Source organism: Hippopotamus amphibius, chromosome 4 (assembly GCF_030028045.1).
Source record: "Hippopotamus amphibius kiboko isolate mHipAmp2 chromosome 4, mHipAmp2.hap2, whole genome shotgun sequence".
Taxonomy (NCBI): domain Eukaryota; kingdom Metazoa; phylum Chordata; class Mammalia; order Artiodactyla; family Hippopotamidae; genus Hippopotamus; species Hippopotamus amphibius.
This window is the reverse complement of record NC_080189.1, coordinates 95,537,389-95,553,004: the sequence shown is the minus strand read 5'-3', so window position 1 is coordinate 95,553,004 and position 15,616 is coordinate 95,537,389. Positions and strand designations below refer to the sequence as shown.

The 15,616-nt window shown below is 32.9% G+C and overlaps 1 protein-coding gene across 1 annotated transcript in view; it reads left to right on the top strand.

The window, feature by feature from the left end:
* SEMA3A (semaphorin 3A) overlaps positions 1 to 15,616 on the top strand; it is a 479,868-nt gene that overhangs the window by 157,197 nt on the left and 307,055 nt on the right. The window contains exon 2 of the mRNA XM_057733716.1: positions 4,635 to 4,716. The gene's annotated coding sequence lies outside the window, so the exon portion shown is untranslated. The remainder of the gene's footprint in view (positions 1 to 4,634; positions 4,717 to 15,616) is intronic.

Here is a 15,616-nt window from a genome sequence, read left to right as displayed (position 1 = left end):
ACCATCATTATATTCCTCAAATTGAACGTCATTTAGTTGTCTGACTCTCTTAGTAAAATAAAAGAAGGGAGACAGGAACACATATTCTCTCATTGACTAAAATATATGCATTCCTTCAAACATACACTTTCACTTAAAAGACATATTCATTATATATATTTGTTGTCTTTTTATCAATTTTTATTGGAGTATAGTTTCTGTACAATGTCGTATTAGTTTCTGCTGTACACCAAAGTGAATCAGTTATATGTATACATATATCCCCTCTTTTTTTAGATTTCCTTCCCATTTAGGTTGACACAGAGCACCAAGTAGAGTTCCCCATGCTATGCAGTAGGTTCTCATTAATTATCTGTTTTATACACAGTAGTATATATATGTCAGTCCCAATCTCCCAGTTCATCACACCCACCCGCCCCCCGCCTTGGTGTCCATAAGTTGTTCTCTATATCTGTGTCTCTATTTCTCCTTTGCAAATAAGTTCATCTCTATTTGAATGCTACTTTCTACCAGACATTGTTCTATTCACTGGGGATATAGTGGCAAAAAAAAAAGTAAGTCCTTCCCCAGAGGTTATATTTTAGCTGCATGACTAATTTAATTTTACACCTAAAAAATTGTGCAACATATCGGATATGTTTCATAAGTATTTTAATGTATTAATAAATAAATAAAGTATAGAAACTGTACAGTTAAACATAATCTTTGAAGTTACTTAAATTTACACATTTTAGAACAATTTAAATATTCAGAACAGACAATCCATATCTTTAAGTAATTTGAGATATATTTACTAATTCTAATCAAAATCACTTGAATTCTTCACCATAAATAAAATTAAATCTCAATTGATTAGTTTTAAATATTTTCATATCTGTTTCCCAAATTACCTCATCTTTTCATCCACTCTTGAGAGAGAGAAGGAGAGATGGAGGAAGAAAAGGAGAAAAATTGAAAGAGAGACAGAGAGATTAAATTTGGAATTAACTTTTCTAGAAATATTGAAGATAGTTTTAAGTCTTTGCAATAAATTTGCTATGTTATTTTTAAAGAAAATGACCAATGCAAGTTTCAATTCAGCTGACTCCTAGTAAATCATTGCTTAATGAAAACAAGTACAGCAGAAAGTAGAATGTTACATTTGTTCTTAGTGCATCCCTGTAGGAACTAGCAGACATCAGATTTGTCAATGTCACAACTTCTTTAGAGTTTCCAGGAGAACACCAGGATCAAAGAAAAGAAATAGATAAGATAAAGAGTTACAATTTCTTTGCAATAGGAGTTTTCCATTTAAGTTTTACTTCTTACCATCATTTTAGAGCAAATTGAAAGTATGCTGGTTAGGAATCTTTACCTGACACTAATGGAACCTCTTCTGACAGATTTTTTTGTTGAAAAATTACATGGTGTGAATGAAAAAAAGAACTGTCAGGTTGGATCAGATATTCTGTATCTGCAGGTGCTTACTTGGCTCATATAATCTTCCCAAAGATATGTGGAAAAACTCATCTGTGCCAGAAGACTTTCTGCCTTATCAGAGAAGAGGCATATTTTCATTCTGTCAAGTATATTTTAATCATGGTTTGAACAGTATTTCATGTGTTAAGAGTAAATTTTTTTGACCAAAATGATGGTTCCGTCATGGTCAATTTGATATAGAGAAAAATGAAATAATAAAACTTCCACTGTGTAAATAAGCAATTGTAATTATATTATCCACAGTTGGGTTTTTTTTTTTTTTGGTTGCTTTGTTTTATAATATTTTGATTTGAGCAATGTATTGTTATCAACTAGGAAATTGTGTTCATGGCATAGACTTTACCAATTTTTATAGTACATTTTTTTAACCAGGTCAAATTTATTTATTGTTATAACCATATTATATTTTGCCTTTCTACCTCCCTCGCATCACTCCTCCTTCACTTATTACTCACTGACTTTACTGCCTTTTCTGGATGAATCAATGAAAAATCTTGCCTCAGGACCTTTGTGTTTATTGCTCTTTTGGTCATAAATACTATTTCCCAAGATATGCACATGGTTCCTCCTTTCAGAGCTAAGGTAAAATATCACCAACTCAGAGAGGACTTCCCTGACCATCCCAGGCAAATTAATACCCACCCAATTTCTATCCTCTTGTTTTATAGCACATACATTGCCTGACATTGTATTATACATTTGTATGTTATTTGGTTTATTTTTTGTGTAAAATTTAAGTGGCTTAAGGCCAGGCACTTTTATTATTTGTTACTACTGTCTAAAATAGTAACTGGCACATAGTAAATACTCAATAAATATTTATTGAATTAATAATAAATACATGGATTATGAACAATCAGTCCATTTAAAGTTTATGAAGATGTTCATGACATAGTTAAAACATTTGCAAAATCAGGATAAGAGAAAATTCAAAGATGTAAAGAGCAGAAGTCCTTATATTTGGAACAAACCTTCCCTTTCTTGAGGCTTCCAGTAGTGAAATTCAGGAGATCAGAATGCTGAAATATTCTGACCTGCCCCTCTGCAGGCCTTTAAGTCTTCATGTGCAGAAGATTCACCCACACGGTAGGCATAGCCATCATCAGCAGGGCTCAAGAGACTGACTGTGCCCTCAAAGTAAGTTGACCTCTAGAGTGGCCATTAGGATTTCTTCCGCACAAGTCAAAAGAAAGCCCACATGTGTTATACATTCCTCACCTACAGGCCATTACTGATGGAGGTCAAGGAAGAAAGATAGCCCCTGTGTTAGTGTAAAGGTGTCCATCTGAAATCAAGAGGAATTCACACATCATTTGCTGGATCAGACAGCACTATTATCAAGAGTCAAGTGGACACCCTAAAGCCCTGAACACTCCTGAGAAGACCTCACAACCATCCCTTTGCCCTCAGTGACACACGGAGCCTCGTCCTGTCTTGGGAAAATGAGGATTTGACTTATCATGCCTGGTTTTTCCTTTTATGTCCATGACCAGAACTTCCAAGTCATTCCTGATTCTCAAGACTCTCATCCTCATCCTCGAATTCTGTCTGTCTGCTGGTGCTCTTTCACCATGTTCTCTGGAACTCACCAACCAGGTCTCTTTATTTTCAACTGCTTATGTGTATTTTCTTCTTCTCTCTAAATGAATCCTGGTTCTTCCCTGATGATCCAGCTTCTCATGCCCGCTTTCAAGAGAGCACTATATTCCTGTCACATCACTTAAATCACTGGGGTTGGAGGTGGGGTAATGTTCTGTTGCTCCTCAATGTCATTTCCAGAGCAGTCTCCTTCCTCCTCCCTAAATTCCCTAGCTGTGATCTCATGACATTGGTAGATACCACCTGCTACTACTCCTCTTTGTAGAAGTCTTCCACCAACCTCTGGTCACTTCCCCTCTTCTTTTAAGATTTTAGCTTTAGCTTACTGTTACTCTCTCCAACTCCATTTTTGCCATATAGTATGTTAATTTCAACATTCACAGAGATAAGTCTTCAAAAACACTTGTCTCTCAGTTATTTGACTCTTCTCCTGCAAAGATCTCATTTTCCACCACGAAATAGTTTCACCACCTTGTGATGTATGTGTGCAAGAAATATTAAACATGGTTGACATTTGAGTTTCAATGTGTGCATATATCTTTAGGGTATTAAATTTTGCTTTTTATCTATACACCTAGCATAAATCTTTTGCTTAAATCAACTCTTAGGTTATCTATAATACTATCACATAGTAAGGGAATCCAAAGAAGCATGGAGGATAATATGTTCCACGTTTCTCAAAAATATGTTATCATGTAAATAGTCTATATTTCCCCAAGATGTACAGTAAAAGAAACAGGATTGGAAGTAACTGTGAGAGAAGCACTACTTCTGTATTACTGTAGTTTTTATTGACAAATAAGATTAATATTGTTTAATAAGGCTAATACTTAGCTAATGAATCTCCATTACATTCTTTTTCTTGAGATACTATTAAGTCTTTGGCCCAGATTCGAATTGTCTTTATTTTGTTTTCTATATTATTTTTATTATTCAGATGTGAAATAGTGAATGATTAGTATGACAAAGCATCTATTTTAGTAAAATAAAACTATTCAAAGCCTATTTTAAATTTCATATTTAAAAAGACTCAGTTATTTAAAATTTATATTTACTTTACATATATGGTATATTTTCTTTATTTGGGAAAAAAGAAGCTTTTGTTAGAATGAAATCCAGTTGCTTGCTAGCGGTGCCATGAAATTACTTCTTAGCTGGGCTGTCAGTTTGAGCCTTTCATCATCAGTAGTGAAAAATGTTAATGACATCATAGCATTATGGACAAATCAATAGAGCGTGTTAGAATTTCCACTAACTCTCAAATAAATCAGCTATTCTTTAGCAGAGTCAGAGACTAAATAATGAATTATTTCAAAGTACCTCAAATCCAATTAACGATTACAAATTGTCATTTGTTTGGCAGAGTCAGAGTGAAATGGTTGTCAAGTTCGGTGTCTGCCTCCCATGATACTTTTCTCCTCCTTACATTACATTTTCCAATGCAAGGAATTAAGTTTGTTTGAAGAAATTTATACTGACTTTTAAGTGCTTATTAATTAATAGCTAATTGTTTGATTTAAAATGAATTCTAAGAATGATCTTGCTTATTTTTATAGGATACTTACATGGTGTCCAAGTACTTAAACAGTTGGACTGAGCAAATGTACCTCAGGAATTAAGAATTCTTCCTGGAAAGAGGTAAGAGATTTAAAAATAGACACATGTTTGCATGTTAATAAGTTCTGGTGAAAATTTAGATTAATAGAACATTTCTTTGGCATATAATTTAGAAGGTAATTTTTAAAAATTAAGGGCACTTTCCATTTTCACTTGTATAGTCTTCTATTCTGTGGGATAATTTGGTTATATGAGAGGACTCTGACATTAAAAAAAGAAAACAGTTCTTAGGGAAGTCACATTGCCACTTTAAAATGTCAAGATCTGGATTGTTTCTATTTTGCTTTTCTTTCTTTCTTTTTTTTTTCTTTTTTAAAAAAAATTTGTTATACTTAGGAGTTAGACTGGGTTTGCCATGTTCCCTGAGAGTCACAGAGCAGAGGTAGATGGTACATGGGCAGATTGCCATCCAGAAAGATCTTTTGGTGAGCCCGCCCCTTCTACATTTCCTGGACCACATATGGTTATTATCAATGAGAATCCATTCAAAGGTTTAAGTGCCAAACACAGAAGGAGGAGTCAGTTTAATGTGTTATGCTACCTTAATTTTGACCTAAGATGTGGGAGACTGAAATATTACCTTTAAAATAAAATAGGGTTAGGAAATCTGAATGTATACATATTACTCTTTTTAAAACCTTCTTTAACTCTAATTGTTGCTCAAGACATTTCATTGTATGAAGTAGGAAGAAAATTTACCAACATTAGACTTACCATTCCCACTGTATAATATATATTGCTATTAGAAGGAATGAACAAAGGAGTAAAAACATACACTTAAAGATCTATGAGTAGTATATAGGATTGGTAAGGAAAAAAATTAAGCCTTTTTCTCCCTTATGGGTCTTTGAGTAGAATAAAATTCACTTATCAATTTTAGTTTAATTTTTATTTTAGTAAAACTAAAGATTTCCAAATTTTATTGGGTCCCTTTGGATTGAATTAGATGATGATTTCTATTTAATGTGAACAACTGCTTTTTTCCCCTAGGTTTTTTTCATATTTAGTATCAAGAAAAATAAGACTTTTAAGAAGACTATATTATAATTGCTATATGGAAGCTTCAGTTATATATGCAAAACATTTGCCACATAAGGTGAAAATTCACTGACTTGAGATGTACATTAGAATTGTTAAAGTTAATATCAAGTCAATATGGGTTTTTAATTTTTTATAGGAGATATATCTCATGTTTAGTATTGGTAGGGTGATAAAGACTTCAAAATATGGCTTTGGTATTGACAGTGTTCTAAGACATACATATATGTATATACTTGAACATCAACATCTGTATGCATATGTATATATATTCATTTTGGGATAGATTAATTTCCACAATACTTTCCACAATAATTTCCTGGACAGTATTTTTCATTAGCGCAACACTTACACAAACAGTGAACATTTGCTTTCTTTTTCAGCAAGCAAGAACCTTCTGATTTTCCCATTATAATTGCCTCATAGGGCCCCAATAAAGGAGGCATGTTGCACAAAGTGAATTTCCTGAGTCCTAATTAAAATCTGTTCCAAATTAATGAAGGCCAAAGTCACACATAGACTTGACTTCAATGTCATTGCCACCATCATCTTTAATGTGTACTTGAAAATCAAGCCAGTTTTTCAAAATTAATTTATAAAAACAACAGCAGTCCATATGGATGAGTTTTAAATCACTGAATACAATTAACAATATACACATTGGATTGAAATGAGACAGTGGCTGGTAGTCAACTCATGAATGTTATAAAAAAGTAGTAAATTCAACTAAAATCTGATGAAGTTTACCTCCAGGTATTGCATCTAATAGAACTGTTTGCACAATTGAACTTATGATTCTAACCTTTGAGTGATACAAATACAGACTGGGGGTAGAGAAATATCAGTTTGTTGGAAAATGTGATCTGGCCCTCCCAAAGTGGGAGCCTTGAGACCTGTTTTTTATCAATGTCCATTTCAGTGACAATGCTGCTTTATCCTTATTTTCTCCCTTTTTTAAAATAAATTTATTTGTTTTTATTATTAGCTGCGTTGAGTCTTTGTTGCTGTGCATGGGCTCTCTCTAGTTGTGGCGAGCAGGGGCTACTCTTTGTTATGGTGCACAGGCTTCTCATTGCAGTGGCTTCTCTTATTGCAAAGCACAGGCTCTAGGCACATAGGCTTCACCAGTTGTGGCCAGCAGGCTCAATAGTTGTGGCTCGTGGGCTCTAGAGCACAGGCTCAGTAGTTGTGGTGCTTGGGCTTAGTTGCTTCGCAGCATGTGGGATCTTCCTGGACCAGGGCTCGAACCTGTGTCCCCTGCATTGGTAGGTGGATTCTTAACCACTGCACCACCAGGGAAGTCCTCCCCTTTTTTTTTAACAGAAGCAATCTGAAGGAAAATTTTTGAATGTAAATTTATTAAAAATATTTAATATAAATAACTATTTTAAAGAGCAGGCAATCAATATATTTTGCTTGTCCTGCCAATTCTATTATTTAATGGCTTTTTGCTTAGGGGATGCCAAGATCCATGACATTTTTTTCCTCTCCTGAATCTGAGAACCGTTCTGCAAATATTGACTGTTTCCTAGACATGCCTCATATGAGTTTGACTCTAAACAAATTCTAGATTGAATATATACAAATACCTTACTAGGAGGCTGATGACAAAAATTTTAGGAATCCATAAAAAAGTAGAATGCAATTAAAAGAGACTGTAGTTAAGTTAAAGAGGTACTGATTTTGGAAGAGAGGAATATGAAATAAAATTCCACATAAACTAAAAAAGGAAGATTAAAAATGTGTGGATAAGAATGAAGAAAAGATACAAATCAGAATGCTAAAAGATCAAGAGTAGTATATATAATTTATTATTCCATTCAACAAAGTTCATTCTCTTATGACTATTGAATAACTTTGGTCTGTTTTGTAGGAAGGTCTCATATACTAGAATGAAATTATATTCTAGACGCCCATAGTTCTGGATTTTCAAGCTGAAGTACTGTGTAACCTTGAGAAAGTTACTTTGCTTTTATCTAATTTTCTCACATATATTGGGACTACCTACTTTTACTTGCTTACATTTTTTTACATATTTTGAAATATTTTATGAAATATTTTTTGAAATATTTTTTATTTTTTTAAAGATTTAGTGCTTATTTATTTATTTTTGGCTGTGTTGGGTTTTCATTGCTGTGCACAGGCTTTCTCTAATTGTGGTGAGCGGGGGCTACTCTTTGTTGCAGTGCATGGGCTTCTCATTGTGGTGGCTTCTCTTGTTGAGGAACATGGGCTCTAGGCACATGGGCTTCAGTAGTTGTGGCATGTGGGCTCAATAGTTGTGGCTCACGGGCTCTAGAGCGCAGGCTCAGTAGTTGTGGTGCGTGGACTTAGCTGCTCTGCAGCATGTGGGATCTTCCCAAACCAGAGCTCAAATCCATATCCCCTGAATTGGCAGGTAGATTCTTAACCACTGTGCCACAAGGGAAGTCCTGTGGTTTATTTTAAAACTTGAATTTTGAAATGTACAGTATAGTTTTCCCTTTCTTTGAATACTTCACGAACTGTTTTTAATTTACCTTATATTTTAAAAGAGTTCTACTTTTTTCACGGATGTTTAAGTATGTCATTTTTCTATTCTATATCATAAGCTTTTCAAGGTGAAAAATATTTTTTATTCTATATGCCTCCCCCCACCTGCCAATTTAAGGAACAGACAATATTTATTTAGTGAATGACTGAAGGAAAGAGTATGAAACCTTTTTATATAAATAAGTTGTTGGTGAATTAAGTTAAAACAAAACCATTTAAAACATTTAAAATTCTCTAACAGATATCAATATTTATTAAAGTCTTTTTAAAAAATAATGAATAACTCAAAATGTTCACCTGTTAATTTAGCTATTATTTAATTTTGATTTTTGAATAGGTTCTCTTATCTTATAGCATACTGATATTTCAATATTTAATAACCACTTCTAAGAGTTTTCAATTAATTACAATATTTTTTCCTTATCAGAGAATTCCTTAGACATTTTTTAAAGAAAAAGAGAAAGGTGGGCTAAGAAAATCATGTTGGAACTGAGCTCTTGCTTAGCTGTAGTGACAAGAACCTTGGTGACCTGGGCAACTAACAAGCTCTTACCTCATTGCCTTGGTCACATATTCGTGCCCACAGAGTCAGGAGGAATGCTTGGAGGCACAGCTTTCCTCCTGAGAGCATCTAGTTCATGCCTACCTTCCTCTGCACTCAGTGAGGGTGGGATCAGGACAGCCATGATTAGAAGAGGAATGTTACCTACTTCTTTGAGAAACTTCATTGTCTGAATGTTTGCACAAATTCTACTTCAGATTTAGATTGAGTCCTTTCTTTTTTCTTTTTTTTTTTAACCTCTTTATTGGAGTCCTTTATTTTTCTGGCTAATAATTCCTTCTTTCCCTAAACTGTGATTTTTTTCTTCTATCTTTGATAATCTGTGCTAAATGATTTTAGGTCCACAGAACTTCCGAGCCAGCAGGGATTTAAGAGATCATTTCATTGTTTACATAAGGAAACTAGGGCCAAGAAAAATTTAATGCAAGTTACAGAGACTGGGAACCTAAACTCCAGAGTCTCATTCTACAGTTTTTTCCTTTATATCATCATATTTTGCTTCCAGAATACTGCTTTTGCTGATTTAGTTCCTTAGTCATTTTGGGATTATCTGTTGACAGTTTCCATTATTTATCAGCGTTGTCTTCAACTGCAATTTATATTTTGTGAACAAGATAAAGAGGTGACATTCTCTTTTTTTTTTTCACAAAGAAAAGTCTGTCAGTGGGTAGAATAATTGAGCAAAAAGATTGGGTAATAAGAGAAACACATATATACTATACTACCTCAAGGAACAACCCTTTTGGGGAATGGCGTTTTATGGCTGGCTAAATATTTGTGTATATATATATTGAATATTTATATATTGAATACTTATATATTCAATATATAAATATATTTATATATACAACTATATATATTAAACATTTGTATATATATGGTAAAATGCTGCATAGAACCTTTGTCTTTGTTAAACTCTTTGAGATGTATACAACTTTGGGTGAAGGCTCTCTATATATTTATGTTCCCTTACTAACTTTACTGAGGGGATAATTTAGGTAATAGAAACTGCATCTGTTTTAGAGTGCGCAATTCTATGAGTTTTGACAGTGCTGTCCACCCTTGAAACCACCCCCACAAGCAAGATGCAGAGAATTTCTTCACCCTGATAAGATTGCTTGTGGCCTTTTACTTTTTCATACCATGCATTAATTTGCATTTTATACAAATGAAATAAGTATACATATTTGTGTGTGTTTGTGTGTGTTTTACTTAACATAATGGTTTAGAGATTTACTTGTTTGTATCAGGAGTTCATTTATTTTATTGCTGAACAGTATTCCATTGAATGGATACACATTTGTTTATTCACTTGATGGGGGATATTTAGTTGTCTCTACCTTTTGTCTTTTCTGAATTAATTTTCTACGGACATTTGTGTGCAAGCCTTTGTATGGACATGTTTTCATTCCTCCTGGAAAAATATGGAAGATTGGAATATCAGAGTTATTTGGTAGGTGTATGGTTAATTTTTTAAGAAATGACAATCAGTTTTCCAAAGTGGTTGTACCATTTGACATTCACCTGAGCAGTGTATGAGAGTTCCCACTGCTCTCTGTCAGGGGTCTGCAAACTATAGTTCTTGAGCCAAATTCATCTGTACTTATAAAGTTGTATTGGAACATAGCCACACTCATTTGTTTATGAATGAGCTGCTTTCATGCTACAAAAGCAGAATTAAGTAATTGTGACAAAAACCATATGGCCCCCAAATCTTAAAATATTTACTATCTGGTCCTTTAAACAAAAAGTTTGCTGATCCCTCCTCTGCATCCTTGCAAAACTTCATGTCGTCAGATTTTTAATCTTAGCCGTTTTCATGTGTATGGTATAGTATTTCAATGGGGTTTTGATTTGCATTTCCCTGATAATTAATGTTATTGAACATCTTTTAATTTGTTTATTTGCCATCTGTATACCTTTTTTTCTAATTTGTGATTTGAAATATTTTGCTAAATTTTTTAATTGGCTTTTTGTCTTAATAATTTTGGGTTTTAAGAGCATTTATATAATCTAGATACAAGTCCTTATGTTGATATATATGTTTTGTGAATATTTTCATTCACTTCATAAGTTTCTTTTTCATTTCCTTGTTTCTTCTGAATAGCAAAATTTTAGTAGGGATCAAGTACGTTATATCATTTCTTTCTTCTTTTATGATTGTTGGATGTTAAGAAATCTTGCTTATCCTAAGGTTACAATTTTTGTCCAATATTTCTTCTGAGAGTTTTACTGGTTTAGTTTTGAAGGACTATGACCTGTTTTGAGTCAATTTTTGCATGTAGTATAAGTAAGTGTCAAGATTAATCTTTTATTCCATGTCAACATCTAGTTGTTCTCCCTTGGTTTGTGGAAAAGACATGATTTTCTCCATTGACTTATCTTAGAAACTTCATCAAAATCAGTAGCCTACTTCGGTACTAATTTTCTCCATTGGTCTATGTGTCTACCCTTTTGCGAATAACACACTGTCTTGATTTTTGTAGTCTTGAAATTAAATTGTATTAGATGACCAACTCAGCTATATTTTAAATTTTAAAATTTCTTTGGTTCTTCTAAGTGGTTTGCTTTCCCATAAAACTAATGCCCCTCAAAAAAATCCACATGAAATTTTAATTAGGATTTTGTTGAATTTATAAATCATTATGTTTCTTTAGATATCTCATTGTTATTGACGCTTAATTTAATTCCATGTGACCAGAAAACATACTCTGATATCAATCATTTAAAATCTACTGAGAGTTATCTTAAGGCCCACCATATGTGCTTCATACCGTACTTTAGACTCACTGTGTGTTTACTGATGTATTTTTGTCTAGTCTTTCTAATAAAATCCCTTACTATGATTAGTCAATTTAATTTTCTTCCTTTAGTTCTGTCAATTATTGCTTCCTATACTTTGTGGTTCTTTTATAAGCTCCCACATGTTTATGCTCAGTATGTCTTCCTGCTGAATTGGCCCTTTCATCATTATGTACTGTTTCTTCTTGTCTTTGGTGATGCTTTTACCTTAATGTCTATTTTAGATGATATTAACATAGTCATCCCAGCATTCCTATGCTTAATATTTGCATCTATTTATTTTCAAGTCATTTGTTTAATGCTGAAGTTGAGCCTTTAATGCAGTTTGACTTCTGTTCCTTTGTCTCATATGTCCCCCTGGCATTCCCCACCAAAAAAAGAAAAGCTTTTAGGATCTTATATTTGTCCCTGATATTCTGACATGTAGTTATGTTATGCATTTTGGGATTTGTTTTATTTTGTGATCATTGTGCTAAGCACTAAGCAGACCCTTTTAATCTGAAGACTCATATCCTTCTGTTATTGGAAATTTTTTTATATATATAAAGATCTTTATACCTTTATATCTATATATAGATATGTAAATATAGATAGATACAGATAGACTGATATATATGTATAAAATAATTATCAAGATATATATAGCTAGATATGTGAAATATATATAAGAAGTTATATATAATACATATTATATATATGTATTTCTTCTCCGAGTATTCTGTCTTCCCATTCTGTTAGCCCTAAAAACCCAGTATTTGACTGCTTTAATTGATCCATTAATTTTCTTTTACTTATATTCCTCCATTTTGTGTTCTTGCTATTACACTTTGTGGGAATTTTTCCTGGCTTTGTCTTCCAATCATTGTATTCCAGTTATCATAGTTTTAAATGCTAAGAGATCTTTTTTGGTTCTCAGTTTCTTTTTTCGTGTAGTCTTGTTTGCTAGTTTGTTTATTTTGAATAGATTAAATATATTTTCTTATTTCTGGAAAATGTTCATTATAGTTTTGAGATGTTCTTTGTGTCTTTCATTGTATTTGTTTTCTCCAAGTTCTTTCAATTGCTATTTTGAGGGTTTTTGTTCTCCATTCATGTTGTCACTTTTCCTCTTGAGAGGTCCATTGGTAAGATATCAAACTATTTTTGGAAGCATTGTATGGGTAGGATTGGGATGGGACAGATTAGAGGGTATTTTGTGGATCAATTGATTGCACTTTGTATTGACAGGTACGCAAATCAGTCATTTCACAGTGGACCACCAAATGATGATATGTGGGGTACTTTTTCTAGTGCTGTTTAATTTCTCCAGTAGTTGACAGGGGGAAAATACTGAATTTGATTGTTGATATTTTGGTAGCAAAATGGCGGAAATGTTGACCTCCTGATCTTTTACCCTTCCAGGTATGCCACTGAGTGCCCATCATCTCCCAGTTTCCTTAGAGTGAGTGGATTTGCTTTTTTTCAGAGGTCTTCTAACTCCCCTTTGTCAAGTTTATGTAAATTCCTTATCCCCAAGTTTCCTTAAAGTCATATATTGCTGTGATCACTTTTAGCATTCTCTTGGTCCTAGTGGATGAATCTATTTCTGCTTGCTTGTTTGTTAATTCTCTTATACCTTAACTGGGGCTAAGAGAGGGTGAAAAGATGGATATGTATGTTAAATTTTCCTGGCTTAACTGGAATTCATATTATATTCTTAACGAATAATCAGATATTGTTTAAATAGATTTATTTAACATAAACATGATTATGAATGATGGTGATGTGTTTCCAGAGGTTTGATAGGCAAAGAAAGAATTTCCTAAGTTTCTCAGGAACAGATATCTAGACCAATGATTAATCAGGCTTTCCTCCCTTGTGGCCATATCTTGAGAATCTTTTTATAACTTATTGGCACCTTTACTATATGAAGAAAAGAAAACTCACATCTGTCCATTCTAATACATGCTAAGAATTTTTAGTAAAAGATTTGATAGAGGAGGGGTTGGGAATTATTGGCTAAAATGATGCTTTGAGATTACCTGCAGATTTCATTACTCATGTTATTTCTGTTCTCCTATTACCATAGATAATTGGCTATAGCTTAAGTGGGAATATAGACTAAAATACAGTTACAGCTCATCTGGGTTTCATCAAAATTGTATCCCTGTTGGAACACAACTGGACTTTGAAACAACTCATGTCTGGAAGTGCTACCCATAGTCATCAGAGATTTGCCTGAGGTCTGAGACAGTTGCTGTGGAAACTGTCCCACTCCACTCCTCTTTAGTGAAACCTTAATCAACAGCAGTTAGCCAGAACTGAAAATAAGAAAAAGTGAAGAAATAAGCAAAAAAGAGCCACGTATTAATAGTAGTTGAATTTCTAGACTGTTGTACATAGATCCATGTAGATTAGTTATTATGAATGGAATTTCTGGAACAATTCATTTTAATCTACACTATAAACATTAAGACTCAGATCCTCAAGTTTTTGAGAAATTTTGTCCCGTATCATTCTAAATATGTGGTCCCAGGTTCCTTTGAACTTCCTTTGTTAAGGACAATTATGTTTTGTTTCTAAAAGTGGAATTAGAAAAATTCAGACCAAATATAGAATTAATTTTTAATCAAGAAAGCTTAGAAGTTCAGATGAAATTATTTAACAGTCTGTATTCTAAGTAGTGCTTTTCTAAATATTATTGAAAGTCTCAAAAATGTGTATCAAATGGTATTCAGAAAGCCATCTTGCTGAAGAATGTGACAAAACTGTCGTGATTTGAAGAGGTGTTAAAGCTGTAAATTTTGTAGTGAAAATATATATTTTTTAATGACGGCATTTAAAAGATTTTTCACCCAGCAATACTCACAATACTAAATTCTCCTTGTATAGTGATTAAAAAGCTATCAAAGGAGTATGAGCATACAAAGATGAATAAAATATTATAAAAGCATGATTAATCATAAAGTATTCCCAGGATATCTAAGATCAGTCACATCCATAGTAAAGTCAATTGCAGCTCTATGATTATTAAAGAACACCCCAAATCTCCCTGTTAAGCAATCAAGAAGTCCCACTGCACAGTGACAACTATAACTTGCTATACAGACTGCCATTCTGCTATAGATTCAGTTGGAAAGGAAACAATGAGATCAATGGATTGAAATACATTATTATTACCAGATAATATGCAAAACATATCCATCCCTTACCATGAATCTTATACAATTTTTAAACTAGTGGATGAGTTTGATGCTCAAATTCATAATTAAAAAGAAGATACACATGTTGAAGTGGCTATTTTGAAGAAAGTATCAATGAAATGGTTTTATCAAATGCTCTGCCAAAATGCCTAATTTCAGTCTCATCCATTTACCTAGCTAACTGCATATAAACGTTCATGTCTCAGCTCAATATTACTTCCATAAGAAAAGCCTTCATGTTTTACAGTATTGTCACACTTACAACTTTTGGTTCAATGCCTATCTTCTATACATTATATTTTCAGTTAAGTTGGAGATCGTGATTCTCTATTTACTGTTTTATTCTCTAGTAGTTGCTCAGTTAATATATTTATTATTTGATTATTTGAGCATATATTTAAATGTTATGTATTTTGTTTAATTTTTATTTTTTTGCTTAATTATTATCATGGTTTCTTGTTGCTTTCTGTAAAATATGAGAATACCTATGAAAGTGGCTTTGAGTTGTGTATTTATGAACGTGTTTGAATTATCAAATCCAACCACGATAATAGCTATTATATCACAAGTTTTGCAAATTTATCCTAAATGTATTGTTGACTTATTTTCAAAATCATAATAAAAATCCTTGATTATAACCGAGAGTTAAATGCAACCAAGAAGAGGTACACTATATAGTAAAAAAAAAAAAGATAATGTCTAAAACTTTGGCTTGCATATCAGAAGGCATAATTACTTTCTTTTTTTTTTACTCACTAGTTGCTTCATTTTAACAAAGAAAGCAAAGTTAGAACAGGAAGAGTTT